Consider the following 14,971-nt stretch of genomic DNA (forward strand, 5'->3'; position numbering starts at 1 on the left):
ACCGGGACTGCAGCGCCGCCCGCGGCCGGGAGGCGAACAACAACCGGGACTGCAGCGCCGCCCGCGGCCGGGAGGATCAACAGAAACCGGGACTGCAGCGCCGCCCGCGGCCGGGAGGATCAACAGAAACCGGGACTGCAGCGCCGCCCGCGGCCGGGAGGATCAACAGAAACCGGGACTGCAGCGCCGCCCGCGGCCGGGAGGATCAACAGAAACCGGGACTGCAGCGCCGCCCGCGGCCGGGAGGATCAACAGAAACCGGGACTGCAGCGCCGCCCGCGGCCGGGAGGATCAACAGAAACCGGGACTGCAGCGCCACCCGCGGCCGGGAGGATCAACAGAAACCGGGACTGCAGCGCCGCCCGCGGCCGAGAGAAGCAACAGAAACTGGGACGATCTTGGGGGCAAATGTTCAATCTCTGGCAAATTAATACATGAAGATCTCGGAGCAAGGGTGCTGTACCAGAGGGACATTAAAAGCTGTTGCGTGTTTTGTTCCACGGGCTCCTGTTTCCCTCTTTCCGTTTTGGACGCAGCGGTTCAAATGGAAGGGTTCACAATACACCACCAAGATAGGAGCCTTTTGAAGCCAAAGGTGTAGTTGTGGGGAGTCCTTCATGATCAATTCCTCATGGTGTACTAATGTAGCGGTGCTACCCCAATCCTGTTCACCAGGTCTGGAACACCTTGCCACCAAGCTCTGGCCATTTTAACTGGAGATTTCAGCCATTGTTTGTACATTCCATCATAAGCTAATGTCAAACCGGCCCTGGACCAACTGAAGACTCTGAGAAGACGGTATGAAACAGCACACCCTTGTGCCTTCCCCATCAGCAGGAGCGATTTTAACTAAATAATTACCATGAACAAGTCACTCACTCACTGCTACGCCACCATCAAGGAGGCCTACTGTGCTATTCCATGCCTCACTTCAGGACGTCTGATCACCTGGCTGTACCCCCTGAGTATAGGCAGAGACCGAAGACTCAGCAGTAGTGAGGACCACGAAGGTATGGACAAGAGAAGCACAGGAGCACCTACAGGATTGCTTTGAATCGGTGGACTGGACTGTACTCAGGGATTCATTTTCGCATCTGGATGAGGATGCCACAGTTGCTACTGACTTCATTAAAACCTGAGCACACGCCTAACAAGGACTTGCTGTACATTCCCAAACCAAAAGCCGTGGATGAACCAGGAGTTTCATCACATGCAGAGGGCTAGATCTGCAGCATTTAAGTCTGGTGACCCAGGTCTGAGCAAGAAAAACAGGTATGACTTGCAGAAGGCTATTTCAAGAGCAAAGAAATAATTTCAAGAGCGGTTGGAGGTGAAATCGGATGTATGACAACTCTGGCAGGGTTTGCAGGACATTTCTTCCTACAAAGTGAAACCCACTCGCAGATGAGCTCAACACCTTCTATGTCTCTTTGAAAGGGAGGTTAAAACCACAGGGATTATCATCCCTGCTGCACCCGGTGATCTCTGTCTCGGAGGCTGGCGACAGGCTGTCTTTCAGGAGGGTGAACCCAAGGCGGCAGCTCTGATGCAGCACCTGGGGAGGCTCTGAAAACTTATGCCAACCAGCTGGCGGAGGTATTGAAAGCCACTTTTAATTCCTCGCTGCTACGGTCGGAAGTTCCCACCTGCTTCAAAAGGGCAACAATTATACCAATGCCCAAGAAGTGCAGGGTGAGCAGCCTTAACGATGTTGTAGCACTCATATCTACGGTGATGAAATGCTTTGAGAGGTTGGTCATGGGTAAAATGAACTCCTGCCTCAGCAAGGACCCGGACCCACTGCAATTTGTCTATCGCCACAGAAAGTCTCTGGTGGACACGGTATCAATGACCCTTCACGTAGCCTTAGATCACCTGGACAATACAAGATTCTTTGTCAGGATGACATTTATTGACTATAGCTCAGTGTCCAACACCATCGTTCCAACAGTTCTGAAAGAAAAACTACAGAACCTGAGCTTCTGCATCTTCAGTCTGTGCAGATTGGTGATAACATCTCCTCCTTGTCGGTGATCAACACAGGTGCACCTCAGGGGTGTGTGCTTAACCCACTGCTCTACCCTCTCTACCCATGACTGCGTGGCTAGGCATAGCTCAAATGCCGTCTATAAATTTGCTGAAGCAACCATCGTTGGTAGAATCTCGGCTAGTGACAAGAGGGCGTACAGGAACGAGATATACTAGTTAGTTGAGTGGTGCCACTCAGTGTCAGTAAGATGAAAGAGCTGATTGTAAGCAGGAAGGGTAAGATAAGGGAACATGAACCAATTCTCATAGAGGAATCAGAAGTAGAGAGAGTGAGCAGTTTTAAGTTCCTTGTGTCAATATCGTCGAGGTTCTAAAACAAGAGAAAATCTGCAGATACTGGAAATCCGAGTAACACACACAAAATGCTGTTGGAACTCAGTCGATCAGGCAGAATCTATGATAAAGAGTACGGAGGCGTTTCAGACCAAGACTGTTCTGAAAGGTCTCGGCCCAAAACGTTGACTGTACTCCTTTCCGTAGATGCTGCCTGGCCTGCTGAGTTTCTCCAGCATTTTGTGTGTGTTGCTCATTGAGGATCTAACCTGATCCCAACATAACAAGTGTAAAGAAGGCAAGACAGCCACTAAATTTCATTTGGAGTTTGAGGAGATTTGGTTTGTCACCTAAAACTCCCAAGAACCTCTACAGATATACCATTCTGACTGGTTGCATCACCGTCTCGTACCGCCGGGCATACAACAGGAGCAGACCCTTCAGCCCACCATGTCTGTGCTAGCCATGATGCCTAATGCACCAGTTAGTGTCCAGGGCTATTCCAACACAACCTTCTGCACCAAGGAGCAGAGGGAACTGGGGGTCAGGGGGATGTCACCACCCCAGGATCTGTGGGGTGTTCAATTGTGAGAAGGGGTCGGCTTTGTTTTTCTTGGAGCACAGAAAGGTAAGCTCTGGGAGACAAAACTCTTACCGAGAGAATTAATTTCTTATACTAGGTAGAATTTAGAGCAGATAGGAGAATTTTTTTTTCCAAAAAAAATTTGTTCAGAGTCTAAATATGCAAGACAACACCGGCTATGAAAGTTAACTCGCCCCCTGGTGAGCGGCCATTATCTGTAACAGCATCAGATGTGAAAAGGGCTCTGCAGAGAGTCGACCCCTCCATAAGGCAGCCAGGCCAGACAAAATCACAGGCCGGATACCCATGGAATTTGTGCAACAGCTCCCTGACGTCTTTACCAACATCTTCAGCTCATCCGGGCTGCTGTCCCCACGTGCTTCAACTATGCCACTATCATTCAGAACAAAAGAACTCTGTACATTCAAAGCTGAATGATCACCACCCAGTGGTGTCACTCTGAAGCGCTTTCAGTGGCTGATTACGGCACATTTTCAAAAACTGCATTCTGGCTACATTGGACAGCCTCCAATATGCTCACCGACAGAACCACTCTAAGACAGACGCGGCAGCATCAGCCGTGCAGCTGGCCCTAACCACCAAGTAAACAAGGATGTTTATGTTGCTTCTAGATTTCAGTTCACAGACCCTGGTGAACACACTCCTCCTCCTCGGTCTAAACACTAACAAAGAGCGGTGGATCAGGTTAGCGGGTGGAAGTGTTGATCATCCTTACCGTTTCGGGAAAGTACAATCCATGCTCAGAAGCAACGTAGCCTCCTCCCTGATGGGAGTGGGACAGACATGAGTAGGGTGGGTGGGATCCTTCATGACGTTACTGTCCCTTACCCGGCACCTTTCTGTGCATATGTTCTTGATGGTGCTGATGATGCATTGGACAGTTTTGACTACCTGTTGCAGAGCCTTTATAACAATTACAGCATGAAACAGGCCAACTCATCCCTTCTAGTCCATGCTAAATGCTTACTCTCACCTAGTCCCACCGACCTGCACTCAGCCCATAACCCTCCATTCCTTTCCTGTCCATATACCTATCCAATTTTTTTTTAATGACAAAATCGAACCTGCCTCTACCACGTCTACTGGAAGCTCGTTTCACACAGATACCACTCTCAGAGAAAAGAAGATCCCCCACATGTTACCCCTAAACTTTTGCCCCTCAACTCTCAACTCATGTCCTCTTGTTTGAATCTCCCCTACTCTCAATGGAAAAAGCCTATCCACGTCAACTCTGTCTATCCCCCTCATAATTTTAAATACCTCTATCAAGTCCCCCCTCAACCTTCTATGCTCCAAAGAATAAAGACCTATCTTAGTCAACCTTTCCCTGTAACTTAGGTGCTGAAACCCAGGTAACATTCTAGTAAATCTCCTCTGTAGTCTCTCTATTTTGTTGACATTTTTCCCATAATTCAGTGACCAGAACTGTACACAATATTCCACATTTGGCCTCACCAATGCCTTGTACAATTTTAACATTACATCCCAACTCCTATACTCAATGCTCTGATTTATAAAGGCCAGCAAACCAAAAGCTTTCTTCACCACCCTATCCACATGAGATTCCACCTTCAGGGAACTATGCACCATTATTCCTAGATCACTCTGTTCTACTGCAATCTTCAATGCCCTACCATTTATCATGTATGTCCTATTTGGATTAGTCCTACCAAAATGTAGCACCTCACACTTATCAGCATTAAATTCCATCTGCCATCGTTCAGTCCACTCTCTAACTGGCCTAAATCTCATTGCAAATCTTTCTGTCCGCTATAGTGCAGCTTCCATTCCATGCAGTGACGCAGCCTGTTAGGATGCACGCTTCTGTAGAATGAAGTGAGTAACGAACAGACCTCAGAATGTCAGGATTCACAACGACTCCTCCCTCCCCATCATCCTCCACACAGTGCCCCCTCCCCCCAGGGCTGAGTGCCTGAGCTCATTGCTGTAACGCTGCTCACACATGGCCAAGCACCCAAGTAATCACATTGTCAAGTTTGCTGATGGCACAACAGTGGTGGATTCATCACCGACAAGGGTGAGGTGGCCGACAGAGAGGGGGTGGAAGAGCTTGAGGCCTGGTGCCAGGCAGGTAACCTCTTCCTTAATATCAGCAGGTCAAAGGAGGTGGTTATTGACTTTAAGAGAACTTCAACATTCACACTCTCCTTTACATTGATGGCACAGCAGGGGAAACTGCAAGCAATTTCAAACTCCTCGGAGTACACATCACACTCAACCTCAGGGTCCCAGAACATATCCTGTACAGTAAAAAAAGCTTCTACTTTCTGAGGAGGCTGAAGAGAGCTGGATTTTACACATCTATGCTCTCTTCATTCTGCAGCTGCACAGTAGAGAGTGTGCTAACATGCTAACATGCATGGTAGAGAAACCGCACTGCAGCGGACAGGAAGCCCCTGTAATGGGTAGTCAAAATTGCCCAACACTTCACCAACACCAATCTACCTGCCAGCAAGGACATACTGTATGTACAGCAGTAACATTTTGAAGGATCCAACCCACCCTGCTCGTGGACTGTTCATCCCATTCCCATCAGGAAATCTGAGTCTGGTGGTCCTGGCATGGATGGTACATTCCCGAAACAGTAAGGATGATCAACACCTTCACCCACCACTCCAAACCCCCCAACGCACTACTTTATCCTTTCCTGTCAGTCTCCTCCTGTGCTTAGCGTCTCTTAATGGATGTACAGGCTATCCTATGTTTTTATGTTTACTGTGTTCTCTATCTTATTGTGTTTTTTTTGGTGCTGCATCAGATCCGCAGAAACAATTAATTATTTTCCTTTTGTTACACCTGTAACTGGGTGTCTGACCAGCAAAGATAGAAGTGTCCGTTGGAGTCTGGTGATACTATTTTTTACAGTGTTTATTAGTAAAAATATACAAAAATAATATCAATGCAAATATACAGATAATATACGTCATCAATACTAAACCGAAAAGTGCGGGTATAATAATAATCAATAAGAAATAAGCTCTATCGTTGTCTAGGGGATAATGAATTGTCCGATGGAAATATAAAGTTCAGTTCAGTTCATGCAGGCTGCGGTAGTTGTTTGTCGATGTGTTGCAATTGTTGGAGAGAGAGGGAGAGAGAGAGAAAACGTGTAAGCAGTAACAGCTATTATCTTGCCAACCTTCCTTTACGATTTTGATCCGTCAATGCGTTGTTGTTGTGGCCATTCACATATGACCCCTCCGTCCTTTAGCTAGAGACTGTTCTTCCACGGTGGACTCGTCACCCAGGCAAGGGTGGACACACACACAAGCCCCCACCGACCTCGCTACAAACACTGTGAGTTAAAAGTTACCAACCCTTTGTTCAGTCTCCTTTCTCCCACCCTGTCTCATGGGGGTTCTGATGCTCAGTAGTGTTTCTCCTGGTGCGTCTGAGGGGTGTTACCCCAGACCTCACTTTTATCCCCACTTGCGGGGTCTCAGGTGTCAATCTGGTTGGGATGATGTAACCCATCAAACCAGCCCACTCTGGTTGCCCCCTGAGGGGTTTCAATGAATAGAACAGTACCAAGTAAACAATCCTTCTCCAAAAGACAATAGCAGTAATCAATGGTTCTGCTCCTCTTTTGTTAGTAGGAGCCATTCTACCATGGGGAACCTTTTAGCTGTGTCTCTCTCTCATTAACTTTCATGAGCTGTTATCAATAACAACTGCCCTGGTAGATTTCCTTTTGTCTCTCTTACTTCCTTATTAGCAGCATTGAAATAGTAGCAATTTGCGATTCTCCAGGAAGGAGGGGGGGGGGGCATGGGCCACTCTGCACCCTTCTGCCCATCGGAGTTGTTCATCCTTTGTAACACGTTACACTTGTGCACTGGAAATGATGTGTGGCCGAGTGGAGATACGTCTCTACCAAAGGAGGTGTAAGGTGCTCCTTCCCTGGTTATGCGACTGCTGACACCAGGCAGACAGTGTCTGAAGAGTATTGATAATGGTTGGGCTGACCTGTCTTGTTAAGGCAATGTCCAGAAGAAGCCAATGGCAAACCACTTTGGTAGAAAAATTTGCCAAGAACAGCCATGGTCATGATTGCCCTCGTCATACGACACAGCACATATTGATGATGTCATCAGATACGGCACTTAATGATGATATCATATGGTACAGCACATAACAGTTGAACAGGAAACGAGACTAAACGATCCTAGGTATCGGGGGTGGGGGGGGGTGGTGAACCAAGTGCAGGTGTGTGGGATCAGTGTGGACGGACACCTGACGATCAGTACAGATGTGGTGGGCCGAACGTCCTGTTTCTGTGCACAATAATCCATGCACCGTCCCAACTGTGAAATATACGGTCATACTGTCTCCACCACTGTGTCCAGATGCCGGAGCCCCCTTCCCCACACGGACTGCAGCGCGTTGAGAAGGCGGCTGATGCCCACATTCCCGGCACTTACGGAATGAACAATCAATTATGGGAACACGTTGTTTGCTAAAAATGGAGAAACCGGAATAAATAAGAAACTCTTTAAATTAAGAAGGAAATTGATCCTCAGAGATAACCAAATCGATTTAATTTTTTGCTCTAATTCTGTTATTTCTCATAACAAATTGTGTACAATTTATACTTAATTTTATGTCCAATGTCAATTTATTAACAACTTACACAACCCTGAGATCCACTTTCTTGTGGGCATACTCAATAAATCTATACTAGAATAATTACCACGATAGAATCAATGAGAGACTGCACCAGCTTGTGTGTTTGACCACAGCCAACTGGGCAAGTACAAAAAGAAATTCTAATAATAAACATGTAAGCAATAAATATCGAGAACATGAGATGAAGAGTCCTTGAAAATGAGTTCCTGCCTCCCGCTGGTAGAGGACGGAGCCACACGCACAACTCAGCACGTCGGGCGGCAACTCCGAACCCTCCCCAACTCCAGCTTGCAGCCAGTGCTCCACTCAGCGAAGAGAGGTGGAGACAGAACATGGTCCTGAAAAACGTTGTCTCGCTTTTACTGTGTACTGTACCAGCAGTTATAGTCAAAATGACAATAAGAAGCGACTTGACTTGACTCCACCCTCCTCATTCAACAAATTGCCATCAGTCCACCACTACCAGGACTACACGTCTTCTCTGAAGCTACTTTCTTGTAGCTATCCAGCTTCTTGACAAATCTCACCCTGGAGTAAGACCCTAGATGTCCCCTGCACAACATCCGTTAAATGGAGTTTCCTGCTCTGATGATAATTATTTGAGTCTGTTCATGGGTTATATTTATTTCAAAGTAAATTCATAAGTCACCTTAAACAACCCTAAGGTTCGTCTTCTTGGTGGCATACAATAACCATGACAGAATCAGTGAAAGGCCGCATCAACTTGGGTGTTCGACCATCGTGCAAAATACAACAAAATGTGCAAATACAAGAAAAAAGAAATAATAATGAATAAATAAGCAATAAATATGGAGAACATGAGATGAGAAGTCCTTGAAAATTCATCCATTGGTTGTGGGAGCAGTTCAGTGATGGAGCAAGTGAAGTTACCCCCTTTGGTTGAAGAGCCTAATGGTGATAACTGTTCCTGAACCTGGTGGTGTGAGTCTTGAGGCTTCTGTACCTTCTTCCTGATGGTTGAGGGGTAATAACTGTTCCTGAACCTGGTGGTGTGAGTCTTGAGGCTTCTGTACCTCCTTCCTGATGGTTGAGGGGTAATAACTGTTCCTGAACCTGGTGGTGTGAGTCTTGAGGCTTCTGTACCTTCTTCCTGATGGTTGAAGGGTAATAACTGTTCCTGAACCTGGTGGTGTGAGTCCTGAGGCTCCTGTACCTCCTTCCTGATGGCAGCAGTGAGAAGAGAGCATGACCTGGGTAGTGGGGGGTCCCCAACGATGGATGCTGCTTTCCTGCTGTCAGCACTCCATGTCGATGTGTTCAGTGGTGGGGAGGGTTTTACCCGTGATGGACTGCTTTCCACTACATATCCACTACTTTCTGAAGGATTTTCCTTTTGTTTCCACACCAGGCTGCGATACAGCCAGTCAACACACTCTCCACTACACATCTATAGAAGATTGTCTAACTCATGCCAAATCTCCAGAGTCCTTAGCAGAGGCACTGCTGTGCTTTCTTTGTACTGCACTTGCGTGCTGGGCCCAGCAGATAATTAAGTAAATTATTACCAGCATGCATACTTTATACATTTTTTTTCTTGCGGGCATTCATAGTAGATATAATAGAATCAATGAAAAACTGGCACAAAGTAAGTCAGACAAATATCCAATGTGCAAAAGGCAATTGGTTGTCTTTGTAATTGAGCAAATAGAAACTAAATTGCAAAATAATAAAGATCAGGAACATGAGTTGTTAAAGGGCCCTGAAAGTAAGGAGGTAGTTGTGAAATCGGTTTACCGTTGGGATGAGTGAAGTTATCCACTCCGCTTCAGGAGACTCTCAATGTGAGAAAAATTAAACCGACATTTCAATAGACAATAGACGCAGAAGTAGACCATTCGGCCCTTCGACATTTGCTGAACTCCTCCAGCATTTTGCCTGTGATGCTGCGGACTTCCGGCAGAATCTCCTGTGAATAATAAATTGCAATGTAAACACGACTAGTAAACCTTGTGAACTGTGCCAATTATCAGAGAAGCGAGGAGTTCAAGCCGCTGATATCGGCAAAAGGCGAGGGAACAAAAGTTCCCACACCGGGAGTCGAACCCGGGCCGCCTGGGTGAAAACCAGGAATCCTCACCGCTAGACCATGTGGGAGGCCGGGGAGGCGGCGCTGCCGCGGGAAGACGAGGCTCGGCCGCGGCTGCTGCGATGACTCTGCCGGGCCGCCAGGGCGGCGCCAGTCCCGCCGTCCGCCGTCCGCGGCGCGAAACGCGGACAGTCGTGGAATGGCAGCCCACGATTACTGGGGAAAAACAGCCATCAACATAAGACCGCTCCTGTGAATGCCATTACGAAGAAAGGAGAGAATGACCTCTAATCCCAGACATCTAGAGCTTGTGTCACAGCCTGGCAGGGAAACACCGATGCCCTTGAACGGAAAACCCTACAAAGAGTGGCGGATGCGGCCCAGTACAAAGCCCTCCGCACCGTTGAGCCGTCGCGGGGGACCAGCATCCGTTATCAGGGTCCCCACCACCCAGGCCCTGCTCTCTTCTCGCTGTTGGCACCAGGAAGAGGAAGGAGACTTGGGACTCACACCACCAGGTTCAAGAACTGTTTTTACCCTTCGCCTGAAACAAGGGATAATTTCCTAGGGGGGGGGGGGGGGGACAGATCCCCTAAATACCCCCGCGGGGGTGGGTGGAGAGCCCGGCCCTAAACTCCCTCACTGGAGGGAGACACTATAAATCCCTTCATTGGGGGAGAGACCCCTTTAAATTCCCTCAGTGGGAGGGGAACCCCCCCCAAAACACCTCGTTCACCACGGGGGGGGGAAGAGGCCTCCCTAAATCCCCTCTCTGTGGGGAGAGACCTCTTTAAACCCAGATCACTGGGGGAGAGAACCCCTAAACCCCATTAAATACCTCATTCGGGTAGAGACCCCAAACCCCTTCAAGGTGGGGGTAAGAGGCCCCACTAACACCCTAACTGGAGAGAGAGAGACTCTGCTAAAACCCTTCACGGGGGGGGGGGGGGAAGGAGACCCGTTAAATCCTTCATCGTTGGGAGACCCCTAAACCCCTTTCTATTACCCACTTACACCACTCAGATCCACTCCTCCATGCCTGCAGCCACCCTCATCCTCGCCTGTTGACAGCTTCCCACCCTGTAGCCTTCTCGACCTTGCAAGATTTGGGAAGTATGTACACGAAGAGAGACTGTATTCGATCTGGTATTGGGAAAGGAACCGTCAGATGTCAGATCTCTCAGTGGGAGAGCTTTTTGGAGATAGTGATCACAATCTATCTCTACCATAGCGAGGGATAGGAACAGACAAGTTAGGGAAACGTTTAATTGGAGTAAGGGGAAATATGAGGCTATCAGGCAGGAACTTGGAAGCATAAATTGGAAACACATGTTCTCAGGGAAACATACGAAAGAAATGTGGCAAATGTTCAGTCGATATTTGAGTGGGGTTCTGCAAAGGTACGTCCCAAAGAGACAGGGAAAGGATGGTAGGGTACAGGGACCGTGGTGTACAAAGGCTGTTGTAAATTTAGTCAAGAAGAAAAGAGCTTACAAAAGGTTCAAAAAACTAGATAATGATAGAGATGTACAACATTATAAGGCTAGCAGGAAGGAGCTTAAGAATGAAATTAGGAGAGCCAGAAGGGGCCATGAGAAGGCCTTGGCGGACAGGATTAAAGAAAACCCCGAGGCATTCTACAAGTATGTGAAGAGCAAGAGGATAAGACATAGAGAATAGGACCAATCAAGTCTGACAGTGGAAAAGTGTGTATGGAACCGGAGGAGATAGCAGAGGTACTTAATGAGTAGTTTGCTTCAGTATTCACTATGGAAAAGGATCTTGGTGATTGTAGTGATGATTTGCAACAGACTGAAAAGCTTGAGCATGTAGATATTAAGGAAGAGGATGTGCTGGAGCTTTTGGAAAGCATCAAGTTGGATAAGTCACCGGGACCAGACGAACTGTACCCCAGGCTACTGGAGAGGCATAAGGGGAGATTTCTGAGCCTCTGGCAATGATCTTTGCACCATCAATGGGGACGGGAGAGGTTCCCGAGGATTGGAGGGTTGTTGTTCTCTTATTCAAGAAGGGGAGTAATGATAGTCCAGGAAATTATAGACCAGTGAGTCTTACTTCAGTGGTTGGTAAGTTGATGGAGAGGAACCTGAGAGGCAGGATTTCTGAACATTTGGAGAGGCATAATATGATTAGGACTAGTCAGCATGGCTTTATCAAAGGCAGGTTGTGCCTTACGAGTGTGATTGAATTTTTTGAGGATGTGACTAAACACGTTGATGTAGGTAGAGCAGTAAATGTAGTGTAACTCACACAAAATGCCGGTACAATGCAGCAGGCCAGGCAGCATCTATAGGAAGAAGTACAGTTGACGTTTCGGGCCGAGATCCTTCGTCAGGACTAACTGAAAGAAGAGATAGTAAGAGATTTGGGAGGGGGAGGGAGAGATCCAAAATGATAGGGGAAGATAGGAGGGGGAAGGATGAAGCTGAGAGCTGGAAAATTGATTGGGAAAAGGGATGTAGAGCTGGAGAAGGGAAAGGATCATGGGACGGGAGGCCTAGGGAGAAAGGGGGAGGGGAGCACCAGAGGGAGATGGAGGGCAGGCAAGGAGTGATTGTGAGAGGCACAGGGAGAGAAAAAAAAGGTGGGGAATAATAAATAGATAAATAAGGGATGGGGTAAGAAGGGGAGGAGGGACATTGACGGAAATTAGAAAAATCAATGTTCATGCCATCAGGTTGGAGACTACCCAGACGGAATATAAGGTGGTGTTCCACTAGTCTTGACAGTAGAGGAGGCCATGGATAGACATATCAGAATGGAAATGGGATGTGGAATTAAAATGTGTGGCCACTGGGAGATCCTGCTTTCTCTGGCGGACAGAGCGTAGGTGTTCAGCGAAACGTTCTCCCAGTAAGAGTAGCATATATGGATCTTAGCAAGGCATTTGATAAGGTAACCCATGCAAGGCTTATTGAGAAAGTAAGGAGGCATGGGATCCAAGGGGACATTGCTTTGTGGATCCAGAACTGGCTTGCCCACAGAAGGCAGAGAGTGCTTGTACATGGGTCATATTCTGCATGGAGGTTGGTCACCAGTGGGGTTCCTCAGGGATCTGTTCTGGGACCCTTACTCTTTGTGATTTTTATAAATGACCTGGATGAGGAAGTGGAGGGATGGGTTAGTAAGTTTGCTGATGACACAAAGGTTGGGGGTGTTGTGGATAGTGTGGAGGGCTGTCAGAGGTTACCGCGGGGCATTGGAAGGATGCAAAACTGGGCTGAGAAGTGGCAGATGGAGTTCAACCCAGATCAGTATGAGCTGGTTCATTTTGGTAGGTCAAATATGATGGCAGAATATAGCATTAATGGTAAGACTCTTAGCAGTGTGGAGGATCAGAGGGATTTTGGGGTCCGAGTCCATAGGACACTCAAAGCTGCTGTGCAGGTTGACTCTGTGGTTAAGAAGGCGTACAGTGCATCAGCCTTCATCAATCGTGGGATTGAGTTTAGGAGCTGAGAGGTAATGTTGCAGCTATATAGGACCCTGGTCAGACCCCACTTGGAGTACTGTGCTCAGTTCTAGTCACCTCACTACAGGAAGGATGTGGAAACCATAGAAAGGCTGCAGAGGAGATATACAAGGATGTTGCCTGGATTGGGGAGCATGCTTTATGAGAATAAGTTGAGTTAATTCGGCCTTTTCTCCTTGGAGCGACGGAGGATGAGAGGTATAGAGGTGTACAAGATGATGAGAGGCATTGTTCGTGTGGATAGTCAGAAGCTTTTTTCCCAGGGCTGAAATGGCTAGCACAAGAGGGCATAGTTTTAAGGTGCTTGGCGGTAGGTACAGAGGAGATGTCAGTTTTTTACGCGGAGAGTGGTGAGTGTGTGGAATGGGCTTTCAGCGGCGGTGGTGGAGGTGGGAACGATAGGGTCTTTTAAGAGACTCCTGGATAGATACGTGGAGCTTAGAAAAATAGAGGGCTATGGTGATTTCTAAGGTAAGGACATGTTCTGCACAGCTTTGTGGGCCAAAGGGCCTGTAGGTTTTCTACGTTTCTTAGTGCATGCTCTGCCTGTTCAGATTTGCAGATGACCCCAAGATGGAGCGAGGACGACTGTCAAAGTCTCCAAGAGGATCTGGACCAGCCGGAAAACGGGGATGGAATTTACAGGTGTGAGGTGTTGCAGTTCAGTAGGGTGTACAGTAAACGGTAGAGTACCAACAGCTGGAATAGAACAGGTCCATCATTCATTGAAAGTGGTGTCACGGGTAGATAGGTTGGCAAATAGATCTTAGTGAGGCCTAGTTTGGAGTACTGTGTGCACATTTTGAAGATTAAAAAAAGAAAAAAGGGAGGGAGAAATGGGGGAAATTATAGATTCGAGGAGAGTACTTATCAACCATTTACAGAAAAAAAAGCAAAACTTAAATTGTGAATCAACCAACGGGGAGGTCTTCAGTAAAAACTCCAAACCTCCAAAACAAGTTAGAGTCAATTGTAGAACTCTATAGATAAAGTTATACAAGAATAAAATAGATTACACAAGTACAATCTAAACGTCCGCAGGGAAATATTTAACTCAGATTGTCTATTTAGAAAAAACGCACCAAGACCAGGGAGAGATTGTCTACAGCCCTTAGAGTTTCAATAGATAATGTCTGAGTTATTCAAGTGAAGTCTTGAGTCCGGAAAAAATAATTTTACTACGAGAGGTACTTATCCACCATTTTAGAAGGTCCGACCGGGTTCCGAAGAAGACTGGATGGCTGGAAGACTTCCAACAAATGCCTCAGCCTCCTTCACTGATTTAAACCACTTATATTCTCCAGTAGTAAGCGTAATTCGGAGATCGGCTGGGTTTCGAAGGGAGGTTCTAAGTCCACGATCAAAAAGCACTTTCATTACACCTTTAAACTCAGCATGCATCTTCAGAACCTGGGGGGCAAAATCCTCCACAAAACGAATGACTGAATTTTGAAAAGCAAAAGTACCTCTGCGGCATGCCTCCATAATCAAATGGTTTTTCACCTGGTATTGATGAAAGCACAAAATTACCGGTTGTGAGCCGGAACCCAGAATTGCACGGGGTACGTAGATCCTGTGTGCCCTTTCAAGCTCAGGTGGAGTCTGAAAAAATTCTTTCCCAAAAATCTCACAGAGAAAATCGGAAAAAAATTTCACAAGAGAACCCTGTTCGGTGGCCTCTGGCAAACCAAGAATTTGTAGATTGCAACGTCTGCTCCGATTTTCAAGATCCACCATTTTGGAAAAAAGTTTACAATTCTTCTCCTCTGGACTGGAGCAGAAAGTTTCAAGGTAATGAAATTGGCGTTTTAAATCTTCAGAAGCCGAATCGATTCGAGATAAATGTTCAGCATGTTCG

The 14,971-nt window shown here is 47.1% G+C and overlaps 1 non-coding gene across 1 annotated transcript; it reads right to left on the minus strand.

Moving 5' to 3' along the window:
• Window positions 1-9,616: 9,616 nt before the first annotated feature.
• On the minus strand, window positions 9,617-9,688 carry trnae-uuc (transfer RNA glutamic acid (anticodon UUC)). The gene has a single exon. It is a non-coding gene; the product is annotated as a tRNA-Glu (tRNA).
• Window positions 9,689-14,971: the final 5,283 nt, after the last annotated feature.

The sequence above is a fragment of the Hypanus sabinus genome, chromosome 24, assembly GCF_030144855.1.
Source record: "Hypanus sabinus isolate sHypSab1 chromosome 24, sHypSab1.hap1, whole genome shotgun sequence".
Lineage (NCBI taxonomy): Eukaryota > Metazoa > Chordata > Chondrichthyes > Myliobatiformes > Dasyatidae > Hypanus > Hypanus sabinus.